Here is a 16993-nt window from a genome sequence, read left to right as displayed (position 1 = left end):
TAATCCAGGAGCTTTCAAAAGGTTCCTTTATCCATACACAGGAGCACAGTGTTGTATACAGGATCCTTTGTGCTCTTTTGATGATAAAATTAGTATTAGAGATTTGATAGCCTGGAACTCATTAGTATGCTGCATAGACCTTACCTTTTCTTTGTGGTCTTTCTGCCAACAATTCCAGTTGGGAAAAACAGAAGATAGAATGACTAGAGTGGCCGGCTAAAGTACAGGACACCCAGTTAAATTTGAATTTCAGATACTACTTATACTAAAAAATTATTCATTGTTTATATGAAACTCAATTTTAACTGAATGTCCTGTATTTTTATTTGCTAAATCAAGCAACCCTAAGAATGACTCTTGTCTCGAACACATTTATAATACATTCTGTTTAGTGCCTTGTCTTAGATTTCTTAAATGTGACCTGTTTTCAGAGAAATACAGACATGAGATTCAGGCAGGTTTTTTTAAGGACACTAACCTTAAGAATCTTTGTTCTCTTGAGTCCTCTGAGGCAGAGTTCTTACCTCCGTGGTTGAGTGCGCCATCCTTTTGTGATCTGGATGGAAAGAAGTTAGAGACTGTTATTGGAAGTGATCTTACTCTCCCTGGCCTGGTGTGCCTGAATTTGACTTTGACCCTTTCTGATGCAGCGGGAGGTTATGGAGGCCTTCTTCATGACAAGCACTGAGGTTCCCGAACTTTTGTATTCTTCCAGGCTGTAAGACTTGGAACAGGAGACCTGGTTTTGCTACCAAATAGCAGAGTATGTTTGGTTCAACCATTTAATTTAGCTTCATCATTGACAAAGCAGGATTGTTAATGCCTGCCTCACTAGGTTTAAATAAAAGGTGCTTTTTTCCCCTCAGTATCACTAATGTAAATAGTTTTCAAAGTCCCATACAATCAAGGAAGAGCAAGAAGGGAAAACAGAGATCGTATGCAAGGTCATAGGAGTGATTTGCCCGGTCAGAATCACCATGCAGCTTTCTTGAGTCCCATCTGGTACTTTTTACCCTTATATTTGACATGTTTACAGTCACCTTTTCCATCTTTATTCATTTGTGTGCATTTACATTTAATTTGATATGACAGCAAGATCCAATATATATATAAATTAACCTCTGAACACAAAATAAACTTCAGTTTGGGGAGGAGAGGTCAGTTAATAATTTATCTGAGGTTGCTCATTACCATTTCCCTGGTGCCCAGCCCTGCTCAGCGATCTTTACCTCATGAGAATAATTCATTCTAGACAAAAAGGACGCTTAAAAGTGAATTCAATTAAAATAGCAGTGAAAATGTTTTAATTGGAACTTTATCTTGAAAAATGGAACCGTAGATTATGAAAGTAAATTTATCTTATTTTAGATTTCATAAAATTGAGATTATAATGAAAACTCCTTGCTAATTTTTACAATAAACAATTGATTTTCTGACAAAACTATACCATAAACCATGGCACATGTCTATCATATAAATACATGTGTACCTCATGTTTGACTTTTGCAGCAGGATCATAAAGAGATTTTTTTCCCCCAAAAAATAGTTTTTTTGAATTAATATTTGAAAACTTCATCAGTTTTTCCAAGGGCCTTTCTTAGTCTAGAATGTAATTATTTGAACAGAATTCTCTTTTCAAGTATCTGTTATCTCATTATCCTGGTTGATTCTTTCTTCAGTTGTTAGCTGGTCTTTAATTGGGCCTAGCTCTTGTTCGTCAGTGGCTCTGTGTAATATTAGAATGCTTCTCCAGCATCACTTTTGTCTACTTCTGGAAATTCTGTATCTTGTATAGGAATTTCAATTTCAGTTTGCAGGTGATTTGTACTTGTATAGAGACTGAAGTATTAAAAACTCATCGGAAGAGGATAGAAGTTAGTCTTAAGAGGAGGGGCCCACTTCATCCAGCTACGTAGGCCATGCACTGCAACACTTCAGGGAGGCCTGACGAGGGAGGTGTGAGGGACGATTTAATTTGATCTGTGGTTGATTCATAAGTGATGGTTTTGATAACATGTGTTTTCACACTCAAGCATATAACCGCAGGGGCTCAGATAATCAACAATGTGGTCATGAGAAACTCCTTCCCTCCAGGACTGGTAGTTAATAAGAATTGTTGATTGAATGACTGAATATACTAGATCCATTTACCTGTGTCATTTAATACTGAGTTCATGTCTCCAAGAAAATATCTAGAGGTAAATCACTTGTGAGACAATTAACTATAGTAATAGACAACAGGTGAAGAATTTTTTTAAAAGATTGGCGCCTGGGCTAACAGCTGTTGCCAATCTTTTTTTTTCCTGCTTTATCTCCCCAACCCTCCCCCCCGTACATAGTACATAGCTGTATATCTTAGTTGTGGGTCCTTCTAGTTGTGGCATGTGGGACACCGCCTCAACATGACCTAACGAACAGTGTCATGCCTGCGACCAGGATCCGAACCCTGGGCTGCAGCAGCGGAGCACATGAACTTAACCACTCGGCCACGGGACCGGCCCCATGAAGAATTTTTGAACACTGGCTCTGAGACATGTAGTCGGCACTGCAGCGTATATGAGGATAAATTAGCCATGATCAGTTACGATGCTTCACGTCAGAGAGATGGTTAATAGATAAAACACAGTGTTGATTTTCTGTAACGAATATACTAGCATTCAGATATTCAAAAGACTGTTGTCCCTTTTGATGCAGTTGATTTAGGAGGCTTCATTTATTTATTCACTCACTTCACTCAAGAAATATTTACTGAGGACATACTGTGTAACAGGCATTTTCTATGTGACAGGGAATGCAGTAGTGAACAAGGGAGACAAGTAGCTCTGATGAAATTTACATCTGGTCAGGAAAGACAGGCAAACCAGCAGATGAATAAACAAGAAAAGTATCTAATAATGAGATGAGGAGGCTGTGATCAGCCGGCGCAGGGGAGGGGAGAGCATTCCAGACTGGGGGCAGTTGGAGCTAGTGTGCTTGAGGAGCACCAAGGAGGCCAGCATGGGTGAGAACAGCCGCGGTGGGGGTTTCAAAGAGTTTGGGTTTTATTCTCAGTTCATGGAGGAGCCAAGTTGGGTAGTTAAGCTCTTAAGGTTTACTTTGTTAAAAGATTACTCTGGCTGCTGTCTGGAGAATGGATTGAAAGGGGCATGTATGATATGAGAGAGAGCAGTTGGGGCTGTGGCCATAGTCCAGGTAGGATATGGTGGGGCTTGGACCAGAGCGGTAGGACAGGAGATAGAAATGAACAGGTTGGGATAGAAGGTTTTGTGAGTCAAGTAGATGCGACTTGGATTGGACGTGAGAATGGAAGGAAACGGAGATTGAGAGTAATTCCTAGGTGTCTGGTTTGAGTGACTGGGGAGGTGATGGTGCTATTTCTTACTGTGAGGGAGACTGGCTGGGAGTGAGGTGGGAGTGAGATGACGTTGGGAGGGGCATTAGGAATTGTTTCCCCCGTTTTCACCTGTCTGCTTAGATATCCACATGGAGTTGTTACGTATGTGGTTTGATTAAAAAATAAAAAGGTTGATCACCATTTTCCAATGAGAAGATAAGAAATAAGTTAGGGCAACGTTTTGGGTTTGTAGCTGAAATAGTTAAAATACCTATTTTCATATTGATTTCGCAATTTAAGTTACATGTACATATTTAAAAATCTCGTAAGTTCCATGAATTTACACGTACTGCTGTTTTCCTATCTTACATTTTACAAAACAATTTTATTTAAAAGCTTCCTATACATTTTTGACAGCTTTACATGTGTTTGTGACATCAATTGCCTTTGGCACTGCGGCTGCCATATAAGCATTTCCCAGAGTACCTCCCCCTCATTTCTCTCTGTTTTTAAGATACAGCATTATTTGAATCAGTGTATGTTGCTGTCACTGGAAAGTTTGTCCTAAGTCACAGCATGTCTTCATAAAGCATTAGGACAGTTATTTTTTAAAAACTCTGTGCGGTGGGTATATACTTGTGATCTGTGCTATGGACCTGTCTACTGTGTTACTTTTAAAAGAGAGCTTTAAAGGGGTTTTATAACTGCACCCAATGCTTGAAATTATGAGGGCATCCGGATAATATCTGTGTTATTTTTTTGCCCATTTCATTCTAGACTGGCACCATTTCAGAATAATATATATTTACCAAACAATACAGTGTTGTTCAAAGTAAAATAATTAAGGGAGCATCCCATAAATGAAAGACTTAGTGAAAACTCAGAAATAAGACAACCTCTTCTTTTCCCCTCAGCTTTCTTCTTTTTTCACTTAATAAATCTGGAGATTATTTGTATCAGTGCATATGACCATCTTTCACTGTCTGCCTAGTGGTCCATAGGATAAATGCGTTTAGCTAGCCTCCCATTGGTGTTATTAGGTTTCTTCTCACCTTCGCTAAAACAAATAGTACTACAGGAAATACCCTGGGCATTGGCAAGCTTTTTTTGTCTTGCCATTTGGTGAAAATAATCCCTATGTTATTGTAGGGTAGAGATTGTGTTGTTCTTATTATGGGCACATTCTTTTAAGTATTCTCAGCAGTAGCAAGTTTTTATCTTTTGAAGGTAAATTTGAGTTTTGGGGAAAGTCAAGTCTTGTGCATGAGCTAGATAGTAAGTTAGCTGTTAGTCTAGGTTTTTTTGGGTCTTTGTTTTTTGAGAGGACGGCTTAGTGAAAACCAAGATCTAACTTTTAGATAAAACTAATCTTATTTGGCTTACAAATTTTCTTAGAAGTTAGTTTCAAAAGAAGAGTTCCAAAAATGTCTAAAGTAATGGTAGTATCAATTGGTATAAGATTATGGCTTTCCAAGGGGAATTATTTGAAATGAATAATCACTTGGATGTGTATGATCTGGTATGTTTGTTTAAAAAAATCACCCACTGTGAAGGCTTTAGCTCAAATAGGTTTCTTCCACAGGAGATACATTAAAAACATAAATAATTTAAGTTTTCTTGGATTGAATTTTTAAAATTAGGTATTGCCTACTTTTTAACTTTCTTCCTTTATACCAGGAGTAGGTAATCTAGAATAAATCATTTTTACCATTCATCAAGCATTATTAGGATATTTACAGAAGTCTAGTCTTTCTATCAGATAAAATTGTTTGCATTTCCCATTTCCCCTTCTAAATCTAATCTATATATAGCAATATAGATAAAACTATCTAAAATCAAGCATATTGCTAGCCAAATTTAGATAAATATTTATCTTTAACTTTCAAATATTTAACTTCAGAACAAGTTGTATGTTTTAAACAGCAGATTAATTTCCCTATTTATGTTTTCTTAAGACTATTGTCAAATTTAGTGTCTTTTACTTTAATATAAACTGGTTTTGAGAAAAGCAGACTTGATGCTTGATGTGTTGTAAATCAGGTATCTGAAAATATATATATATGGGAGTCATACTTTATTAAAATTATTCATTGAAGCAATCGTCCCTTACAGTTTTTCAAAATAAAACTTTCTTAACCAAACCATCTTGTTTATATTTTCTATGACAAATCGAATTATGATCTGACCAGCTTACCGTGAGGGAATTTTTAGCAGCTGTCAGAGGCAGCACCTTTCCATCTGAAATATTTAATGTGTCACGTGTTCTGTTCTGCAGAGAGATGGTCAATTCATGGTTTGCTGACAGAGTTCACACCATCCCTGTCTGCAATGAAGGCGCCAGAGGCCACCCGGAATCCTGCTCTTCCCCCTTGCAGCAGACTTCCCATGCAGATAGCAGCGCCCCTGGGACACAAACCAGGAAAATCTCTGCCTCCGAATTTGACCGGCCTCTTAGACCCATTGTTGTCAAGGATTCTGAGGGAACTGTGAGCTTCCTCTCTGACTCAGAAAAGAAGGAACAGATGCCTCTAACCCCTCCAAGGTTTGATAATGATGAAGGGGACCAGTGCACAAGACTTGGAATTAGTGAAAGATGTTTCTAGTCTTTTGGATGTCACAGCCTTGTGTCACAAAATTTTCTTGCACATCCATGGACTCATTGCCGCTGACCACTATTCCCTGTTCCTCATCTGTGAGGACAGCTCCAACGACAAGTTTCTTATCAGCCACCTCTTTGATGTTGCAGAAGGTTCAACACTGGAAGAAGCTTCCAATAACTGTATCCACTTAGAATGTAACAAAGGCATTGTGGGTCATGTGGCAGCGCTTGGTAAGCCTTTGAACATCAAAGATGCGTATGAGGTAAATAGGGAGCCTTTGGAACCCTGGAAATGGGTTGGGGCGGGGAACATGGGTAGGCATTGGACAACTACTGTGAATGGGGGTGTTATTAAAAACTGAGATGTATGCAATAAGATAACTGAGAGGTAGTAATTTGTGTACTTAGTTAAAACTAGAATGTATGGTAGTAACTTTCCCATCTTTTAAATCTTTTTTACTGGTGGTTGAGTCAAGGATATGAACCTGAGAAAAATCTTATCTTGTTTTTCTCCTTAATGATAATTTAACATAGCTCATCTCACAGTTATATTCTCTCATCACTATACATTTTCCTATCTGTTATTTCCATGTCTGAGGATTTTACTGAGATTCCAACATGATAGGTCCAAAAACTGTCAAGAAACCAAACTCATAGGCTTTTCAAAATTCATTCATTCATTCATTCAATCATATTCACTCATTCAAAGTCTCATTGACACCAAAAAAGTTTGATTTTCTGTCTTTCCATCCTTTCTTCCGTGTAGTTGTATGTTATGTATAGTTGCTGTACATTGTGCTATAGTTATGTATAAGTCTTTAATTAAGGACCTAAAGATTATACTATATGATTCTTCAAACTTTCTATTTAAAATAATCCTTTTTATTGATAGAATTATGGGTTTTAAACAAAGCATCTTAATTGAATGACACTTGATATATTTATGAAATACTTTCTAGCACTTTGAAAGAACAATTATTCTAGCTACCTACCACATAGTACACCATAAAGGTTCCGGGATAATCCCAGCTCGACATTCTTATATGTAATTTGAGAGGTCACTGCTGTTTTATTCACCCCTGTATCACTGGTGCCTAATACAGTGCCTGGTGCATGGTTGAGTCTTAATAAGTATTGATTCAGTGAAACTTATAGTAGATAAGGTAGATAAGTAGAATAGAAAGCAGAGCATAATAGATGCCAAGGAAAATGTGGTAGGTTCATGGAAGCAGGAGATGACATTGAGTTGGGGAAATGGAGAAAGGTTTCTTTGAGGAAGTAATGCTGATAACAGATCCTGGAAAATAGATAAGATTTGAATAGATTGAGTTGCATGCACGGTGAGATCCAGATGTAAAGAGAAGCTGGAAGAAGAGACAGGGAAGTTGGATCGCATGGCACTTGTATGGAAATGTAGGGATATAGTCAGTATAGACATTAAGGAGCTGTTGGAGCAGAGCCCAGAGATTGCTGGGGTCTTGAATTCACCAGGTTGAGGAGTATGTATGTGGTCCGGGGCCATGGGGAATAATTGAAGATGGTTTGAAAAGTGGACTAGTATGATTCTGACTGTGCTTTAGAAAGATGAATTTTACAGTGGTCATAAAATGAATTAGAGGGGAAAATACTGGAAGCTGGGAGGATAGATTATTGTAATAGTGTGAAGAAGTGAGGACCTGAACCAGGGCATTGGCCTTAAAGATCAAAAGGAGGGAATGGACTTCAGATGAAGAAGCAGAATCTGCTGGACTTGAGAGCTAATGGGAGATGGAAGTGAGGAGGAAGAGAGGAGTCACAGGTGACTCAGGTTTCAAGTTGGGTAAATAAATGATGGTAACTGGTAAGGAACACTGAGGGCAGGGATTTGGGGAGAGATGTCGTAGCTCAGAAAGGTTAAATCCTGAGATATTTTTCAGAATCCATTCTGTACAAGCAGTTTCTTCAATTCGGATTCTTCATGGAGCTCTCTCCATGTCCTCTTTGAGCTCTGTAGTAACGTCACACGGTAGCTGACTCCAAGAGGGGGGTATTAAGGACACAGCTGAAGGACTGCTGCCAGATTTGCGGAATTCCCTTCCTGTCTTAGGTGACAGCTGTGTTTCCGCTTTTCATGGGCACTATAGTCTCAGGTACAGTAGGACCATAAATATGCTTCAGTTTTGCTGAGAAAGTTTTCATCTGTCCGTGTGCTTATGTTTCTCCAGCCTGGAGAATTTTTTCCCTTATAAGCATTTTGTTTCATCTGCTTACCATCTTTAAAGTTTTGACAATGTAATTTTTGTTTTGCAGTTAGTAATGATTTAATTCTTTTTTTTTTAAAAGATTTTATTTTTTCCTTTTTCTCCCCAAAGCCCCCCAGTACATAGTTGTATATTCTTCGTTGTGGGTCCTTCTAGTTGTGGCATATGGGACGCTGCCTCAGCGTGGTTTGCTGAGCAGTGCCATGTCCGCGCCCAGGATTTGAACCAACGAAACACTGGGCCGCCTGCAGCGGAGCGCGCGAACTTAACCACTCAGCCACGGGGCCAGCCCCGTAATGATTTAATTCTTGTACTGCTGTCTAAAAGAGGCCCCATGCCCTTGATCTGTGACGCTCCCAGAGTGAAGCCTCTTAGCATGTGGGTTCCTCATGTTGCCACTTCACTCTTGGCACCCTGATCTGTGTTTCTAGTGGCCTTGCAGAAGTTGTTTGTGTCCCAGGAATTTCAATAGAAGCTGTGGAGTTGATCTGTGACATGTAATTTACATTGGTATTAACAGTGGAAGTCAGTGGCTAATGAGTAATTCATTTCTCAGCCCCACCCATAATTTGAATAATCAAAATACTGTCTCATGGCCTTTGTGAAAGTAGTCAGAGTATGAAAATACATTCTAATGTTTTCTGAGTCCTCCCTCTTTAAAAATGCATCTGTAAAAATGACACTGTACAACAGTATTTCTTAAGCTTATTTGACCACAGAACACTTTAAAAGTTGTAATGTAGCAGAAGACCATGAGGTAGCCATGAAATATAGTAGTACTCAGACTGAAGCTAAAAATTAAAAAATAGTCTCAGACAAATTAATTGTAAGAAGGGGTCAACATTTGATTCGCTCTTTAAAACTTTGTAACAGAATGACCTAAATTTGGGGATTCAACCATTTTATTACTAGTAAAATTGCACATTCATATATTTAAAATCTAAGACAAGCTCCCCAACTTAGACCAGTAATTCTCAATTAGACCACAAATACCAATGATAGGGTTAGTTGGTAAATGCTGCCTATATATTGATGTTCAGTCACACCATCTCCTCCTGCATCAGCCCATCATTTATGCAGCTTTCTTGAATGTGGCACAGCATTTATGAATAATAAGATATTGACACATAATAATCAGAACAACTATATAAATGTGTTTTGGTGTTTTCTTTGTACAGTCATGGGTTGCTTAACCACAGGGATACGTTTTGAGAAATGCATCACTAGGCGATTCTGTTACATGAACATCATAGAGTACACTTACACAAACCTAGATGGTTTAGATTACACACCTAGGCCATGTGGTACTAATCTTATGGGACCGCCGTCGTATATGTGGTCTGTTGTTAACTGAAATGTTGTTATGCGGTGCAAGACTGTATATGAAAACTAGATATCATCCAATATCTAGATTGGATTGTGTATAAGGGTTCTTCAGAGAAACAGAACCAACAGGATATATATAGATATATTAGAGGAGATTATTATAGGAATTAGCTCAGTTGGAATTAGGTAGAACTTCCATGATCTTCCTGCTATCTGCAAGCTGGAGAACCAGGAAAGCTGGTGGTGTAATTCAGAGTCTGAAGGCCTGAGAATCGAGGGGCCACTGGTGTAAATCTGGTCTAGGTTTGAATCCGAAGGCCCAAGAGCCAGGAGCTCCGATAGAAGGCAGGTGGGCAGCAGAAGATGGATGTCTTAGCTCAAACAGAAAGAGCGAATTTGCCCTTCCTCTGCCTTTTTGTTCTGTTAAGGCCCTCAACAGATTGGATGATGCCTGCTCACATTGGTGAAGATCTTCTTTACTCAGTCTGCTGATTGAAATGCTAATCTCTTGAGGAGACATCCTCACAAACATACCCAGAACTAATGCTTCACTAGTGAATTGCGCATCCCTTAGCCTAGTCAAGTTGACATAGAAAATTAACCATCACAGATTGCCTTGAACCCCTAATTCCGTGACCTTAAGCCTAGCTAAGATTTCCTATGTCAAAGGATTTACATTGTCAAAACACCCCTCGTTCTCCCAAGTCAACTGGAGTACAAAACTTGGACACTTCTCCTGTTTCCATAGGCCAACCACTCCATGTATGCCATGATTTCTGGGAGAAAACTTGGAGGGTCTTAGGTAAGGGTCACATTCCACTTGTGTGGCCTTCACCACGTAGCTGCTAATTCCTTCCATCCTTCCATCATTCCTCCCTTGTCATTCTTTCTCCAGATAAATGAATCTTCCCCATCTCTCACCCTGTGGGTCTCACCTCTACTCCAAGGATTTATCAAGATATTTTTCTAAAGAAATATGAGCTCTCTCAAATGAATTTCTGATGAGTAAAATTATTTGCAAATTGAATTTTAGAAGAAAGAAATAACACTAGCAACTGTTTTAATTTTGATAAATCTACTAATCTGTCATGGCATAATTGTGCCCCAGGGAACACAGTTTGGGAGCTGCAATATTTGTCTTTGTTCAAAGTTCTAATAATCTTGGGGCAATGTCTTAAAAATGCCACTCTGGAAGAAAACCGGTGTATAATTTGGCAAGTCTACTCTGTTGTTTCCTTTTTTTGTTTTTTTATTTTTATATAATTTCGAACTTACAGAAGAGTTGCAAGACTGTATAAGACACTTCTGTGTACCCTTCACCCAGATTCTCTAGTTGTTTATGTTTTGCCCCATTTGCTTTATCATTTTCTTTTTCTATATATATTGCATATAAGTAATAATGCATATTATTTTTTTCTCAACCATCTAAGTTGGAGACGTTTTCACTAAATATTTCAGAGTATGTTTTCTAACAAGAATATTCTTTTACGCTATTGTAACACATTTATCAAAATCAGGAAATTTTATGATACAATACTATTATCTAACAATGCATAGTCAGGTTTTGTCAATCGTCCCATAAATGTCCTTTATAGTTATTTTTTCCCTCTGATCAAGGATCTAACCCAGGATTACATATTGTACATACCTGTCATGTCTCTTTAGTCTCCTTTAAATCCAGAATAGTTTGTTAGTGTTTATTTTTCTTGACATATATTTTGGAAGAATACAGGCCAGTTATTTAGTAGACTGTCTTTCCTGAATAGATTCAAGTTAGGCACTTTGGGCAGGAATACCACAGGTGTTGATGTTGAGACCTTGTTTGGTTTTCCAAACAACAGTCAATTCTTTCCTCTTACACCAGCTGGGGGTCCTACAATCTAGTTCAGTTCTGACTGTAACTACCTGGAATCAGCGCAGACCCCACGGGCTAAGGACTCAGTCCCACAAGATTGCCCCCACTTCAGACACCAGCCACAAATGGAGTCCCCAGGCTACCTGCACTTATGCCCAGCTGATTGAAAATTCAGGCGTTCCCCCCTCAAGTTCAGTTATTTGCTAGAATCACTCACAGAATTCAAGAGAGTGCTATATTTACAATTACAGTTTTATTATAAAGGAAACACTTTGGGAACAGCCAAATGGAAGAGATGCATAGGGTGAGGAATGGGATGTGGGGGACACAGAACTTACATGCCCTTTGCGGGGGGGCGTCATCCCAGCACATAGATATCTTCACCAACCTGGTCGCCAGTGCCCACTTCCCTCTCTGGAGGTCGGGGGTGGGTCTGAGAGTTCTAACCCTCCAGTCAATTGGTTGGTTTTTCTGGCAGCCAGCCCCCATCTTGAAGCTATCTGGGGCTCAATTACCCATGAATCATCTCATTCGCATGAACTAAGTTGTGCTTGAAAGGGGCTTGTTAGGAATATCAAAATATTCTCCTATCAACTCAGGAAATTTTAAGGGTTTTAGAAGCTCTGTGCCAGGAACCAGGGATAAAGACCAAATATATTTTTTATCATACCACAGACCTCCTCAGTGTATGTTATCAGGAAGCATGTGATATTAGTTTATCCCAGTATTGATGGTGTTAAATTTGATAACTTGGTTACAGTGGTGTCCACCGGGTTTCTCCACTATAAGGGTACAATTTCTCATTGTAAATAATAAGTAGCCAGCCCTGGTGGTCTAGTGGTTAAAATTTAGCATTCTCACCGCTGTAGCCCAGGTTCGTTTCCTGGTCAGGGAACCATACCACCCTTCTGTCGATCGTCATACTGTGGCGGCTGCGTGTTGCTGGGATGCTGAAAGCTATGCCACTGGTATTTCAAATACCAGCAGTCACCCATGGTGGACAGGTTTCACTGGAGCTTCCAGACTAACACAGACTAGGAAGAAGGACCTGGCCACCCATTTCCACAAAAATGGCCACGAAAACCCTGTGAATAGCAGTGCAGCATTGTTTGATACAGTGCTGGTAGGTGAGAGGACGGAGCAAAAAGACCCAGCAGGGTTCCGCTCTGCTGTACACAGGGTGACTAGGAGTCGGAGAGACTTGATGGCACTAAAAACAACAAATTAGAAGTATCTTATGGGGAGATACTTTGATATTATGTAAATATCCTATCCCTCATCAACCTACATTTACCAGTTTTGGCATCCAGTGATTTTCTAATGCCATCATACCTTCTATATTTATTAGTTGGCATTCTAATGTGAGGAAGAGTTTTGTCTTTTTTATTCATTCATTCATTCATGTATATCACTGAGGATTCATGGATTTTCATTTTGTTTATGAGTTATGATCTGTTATTATCTTTATTTATTTGGCTTCTCAAATTATATCAGATTTGCAGACTCCCATGTATTTTTGATATGCCCCCGTCACTACAATTTTCTTGCTTTCTGGTGGGGCTGAAAGTTCTTACTGCCTTAACAAGATGTTCCAGGCTATCTTAGACTTTCCCTGCCCTAGCCCTAGAATGTTTCCTTTTTCCAAGGAGCCTTGCTTCCAAGGAAAGGATGGTATTTAGAAACCAAGGTCTGGCCACTAGGTGAGCTCATTGCTTCTGATATGTGCTCATTGCTAATATGTTTGCAGACAGAGCTAGGAAAAAAATAAACAAATATACACACATACTATATTTTATTTATTTCTGTACCTATCTACTTATTATATTAAAAACAATGAATTCTTACTGATACCTCCAATTTCAATCCACATCTCAAGGTACATTTTTTTTTTCTGCTTCTTTTCTCTGTTAGGTGTTTCCTTCTCCAAAAGTGAAGAACCAGGCTTCCTTACTCTTTAAGCATATGCTCAAGCCAAGTTCTAACCTCTTCACTCCTTTCTGCAGGTTCCAGTATCTTTCCCTTTAGGCTGAAGAACTTCCATTAGCACTTTGTGTAGTGTGGGTCTGATGCTGACAAATTCTCTCATTTTTAGTTTATCTGAAAATGCCTTTATTTTGCTTGTATTCTTAAAAGATATTAGTTAATAGTAGTTTCTTTCAACACTTTAAAAGAGTTTTCCCACATTTTTCCTGTCTTCATTTTTCTCATGAGAAGTCAGCTATACTTTGTGTTTGCACCTCCTGTGGTGCTGTATTTCATTTTCACACCATGTGTATAAGTTTAAGGTTTTCAACAACTTTGAGAAATTTTTGGTTTAATTTTAAATATTTTTAATTGTATTTATTTAAATAAAATATTTAATTTTAAATATTTTCTGCTCCATTCTCTTTCTTCTTTTCGGGACTTCAATTACGTATATGTTAGATCACTTGATATTGTCCCAGAAAACACTGAGGCTCTGTTAACTTTTTATAGGTTTTTTCTTTTTCCCCTCTGAGTTCTTCTGATTAAATACTTTCTGTTGATCTATGGTCAGGTTCACAGACCCTTCAATGAACTTTTCATTTTAGACATTATACTTTTCAATTCTAGAATTTCCATGTGGCTTTATTTTTCTTTATAGTTTTTTCTTTCTTTGCTGAGATTCCTTATCAGTTCATTATTACCATATTTTCTTCTAAGTCCTTAAATACATTTATAGTAGCTGCTTTAAAATCTTTGTCTGTTAATTCCAACATCTGAATCATCTTGGGGTCCATTTTTATTGACTAGTTTTTCTCTTCATTATGGGTTGCAATTTCCTGTTTCTTCATGTGTCTTGATTTTTGATTTCATACTGGACATTGTGGATGTTTCATTGCAGGGCTTTTGGATCATTTCGTCTTCCTTTAAAATAAGGCTGACATTTGTTCTTGCAGTTGAGAGATCTTTGGTCTTGTTGGCCTTGGTATTATTATTTGTTAGGGTGGATGTATTTTACTTTTGAATTTAATCTTAGGGAGTGCCCCCTGAATCTAGGATATGGTTCTGTGTCTCAACTGAATGCCTGAGGTGCTTAGTAAGATCTCTCCTCTGGCTAGACTGGAAGTCCAGTGTCTCTAAACATTTCCCAAACTGGTGTCCCCGTTCTGATTTCAGACTTCAACAGGTCATTTTTGCAAGGGCAGAGTCTTGCTCTGTACGTGTCTGAAGTGAGTAGCTGCTCAGTCTTCTGCCACTCCTCCTTTAAACCCCTTTCCCCAACCCCCCAAGACAGCCTCTCTTATCAGGTACTTTGCCTTTCAAATTCCAGCCCCTTTAGAAGTCTCGAATTTCTTTCACTTCCATTTGGAACTGTTGTTCCACTTGGATGCTGCCTGCATTCTCCCCAGCACGAAAATGCCTCCAGGAAGAAAGCCGGAGTGTTGCATGGCAATCGTGCATTTCCGCTCTCCACTGTCTAGTAAAGCAGTAGGGCAAGTCTGGTACCAGTTGCTTTATCATGGCAAGTGGAGATCCAAGGCCTGTGTTTTTTTTACACTGACATGTTCTCATAAACAATAAAAGGAATAATCACAATAACAGTAGTGCTCCATTTTTTTTAAGGTGTTTCTTGGACCTAATGGGGTTAGAACTTCTCTCTGCGTATTGCCTCTGCAGTGAGTGCATTGTTAAAGGAAAATATTTTGAGATGCCAAAATTCACCTAAAGTGAATTTGAAGCATATGTTACTCCCGCCTCCTTCAATGAAGAGTGCAATCCAGGCTGCTGTTGATATTAAACTTCTACTATGCACAAAAATGTTGTGATAGTCCTGCTAATTTCAGTTTGTCAAACTCTATTGCTGTGATTAGATAGTTGGGTTTAATCGTCTTCATAAATTGGTCTTGTAATTCAAATATTCATTAACAAAATAATTGCTGAAGGTGCATTTTTATTCATATTTTGATTATTAGCTTGTAGAATAATTTACTGTATAAGTTAATAAATTTCTACTTCTTTAATTCATCAATATCAGAATTGCTTTTGATACTTTGCATACTAAAAGATGTTATTTAGGAACTATTTCTTAGAAACATTCAGCCCAGGTTTTCTCTGTGTCTCAATATAACTTGGAGTATGTTTGCAGAAAAAGCAAAAATGCGGTAGCGTTTATTTATAATATAAAATATTTAAACTGATTTTCCACCATTTTATAATTTTTCTTTTGCAGTTGTCCTTAATGTCGGGTTTGGCCCTCTCAGGGGAAAATTGGCCTCATTTCTGACCCCAATTGATGGAATCTAGTATAGTCATTTACTTCATTCACAGCTTTGGCTTTGCATGACTTTAGACTAATTTAAAAAAAAAAATAGAAATGACCTTCAAAGATGAGGATTTTCCAGTGTAGTGATTCCATATTCTCTGAAGGGAATTCCTACAGCAGAGTTTTGAGAGCAGTGATGCTGTCATTAGGTTAAACATGTAACTTCCCAAGGCTGTTGCTTTGAAGGAACAACACTCATTCAAATGTTTATGTTCTGGTTTGTTTTTTCCATTCTAATCTTTCCTCATATAGTGGTTATCTGTCCATTTCCTTTAGTATGTTTTCCCCCTACCTACAAGATTTAATTTAAACTATAATAAACTAAAAATGATCACAGTTGATAACTATGATATCACTTGTTGATGAATTCTTTCATTTATTTACCAAATGCTGTTGAGTTCCTGTGCTAACATTGGGAATACAGTGATGAACCCAAAAAAAGCCCCTCACAGAGTTTACAGCCTAAGTAACTTCAGTCTTCCCAATCTGGAGTTTAAGAGAAAATAGCCTGTACCTTTCTTTAGCTCACATTTAGAATTTTTACACGTGTCAGAGTCCTTTGCAATTACTGGATGTGCATGATATACTTTATAAAAGGGGAAAGAGATTCAAAAGATTGAGTTGTTTACAGTCTGATTGAGGCCATGCAGCTTTTTTACATATACAAAAAGAAAAAAGAAAAAAGATATAAATTCTTGTGAACACCTGAGATAGAACAGAATACTGAGGAATTATATAAATGACCATTACAAGGGAGTAAAGTCAATACTGGAAGTTTGTTTTGGAGGTGGTTCGTTTTATAGGAAAAGTTTCAGAGCAGAGATGCTTTCCTGTTGGATGGCATGGAAGAATCAGGTAGCGAGATGGGAACAGGCAAATTGTGTTACGGGGAGCAGAGTTGCCAGTCTTCCTAAATCTAAGTAAGGCTATCCAAATTGGTTAATATTTTGAATTTCCTTAATTTCTTTGAGTTTATTTCTTTGTTTATATTTCCTTTATATGTTTGAGTCTGTATTTTTTTGGTTCTCATAAACACTAGCTGCTAAAAAACACTTAAATTTATCTTTGTCAAAGATGATACGTACTTACATTCAGCAGTGCCTTTTACAATGATAAAATTGTCATTCAGAGCAACAAGGTAAGTCAAAGGTTAGATTTCTCTAATCCTATAAATGGGAAAAATCAAATCAATCTTTGAACAGGTCAGTCATTAAATTGAATTTCTTTTTCCCTACTAGGATCCTCGATTCAATGCAGAAGTGGACCAAATTACAGGCTACAAGACACAAAGTATTCTTTGTATGCCAATAAAGAATCATAGGGAAGAGGTAAGCCAATTTTCCATTTTATAAAA

The 16993-nt window shown here is 38.1% G+C and overlaps 1 long non-coding RNA gene across 6 annotated transcripts in view; it reads left to right on the top strand.

Moving 5' to 3' along the window:
- The window catches only part of LOC138915078 (uncharacterized), a 39972-nt gene that overhangs the window by 14702 nt on the left and 8277 nt on the right, over positions 1-16993 (top strand). For all 6 annotated transcript variants that reach the window (XR_011437451.1, XR_011437453.1, XR_011437455.1 and 3 more), the window contains exons 2-3: positions 5610-6196; positions 16878-16967. This is a non-coding gene — a long non-coding RNA (uncharacterized lncRNA). The remainder of the gene's footprint in view (positions 1-5609; positions 6197-16877; positions 16968-16993) is intronic.

This window comes from Equus caballus, chromosome 3 (genome assembly GCF_041296265.1).
Source record: "Equus caballus isolate H_3958 breed thoroughbred chromosome 3, TB-T2T, whole genome shotgun sequence".
NCBI classification, from domain to species: Eukaryota; Metazoa; Chordata; class Mammalia; order Perissodactyla; family Equidae; genus Equus; species Equus caballus.
This window is presented reverse-complemented; position numbering and strand designations above follow the sequence as displayed.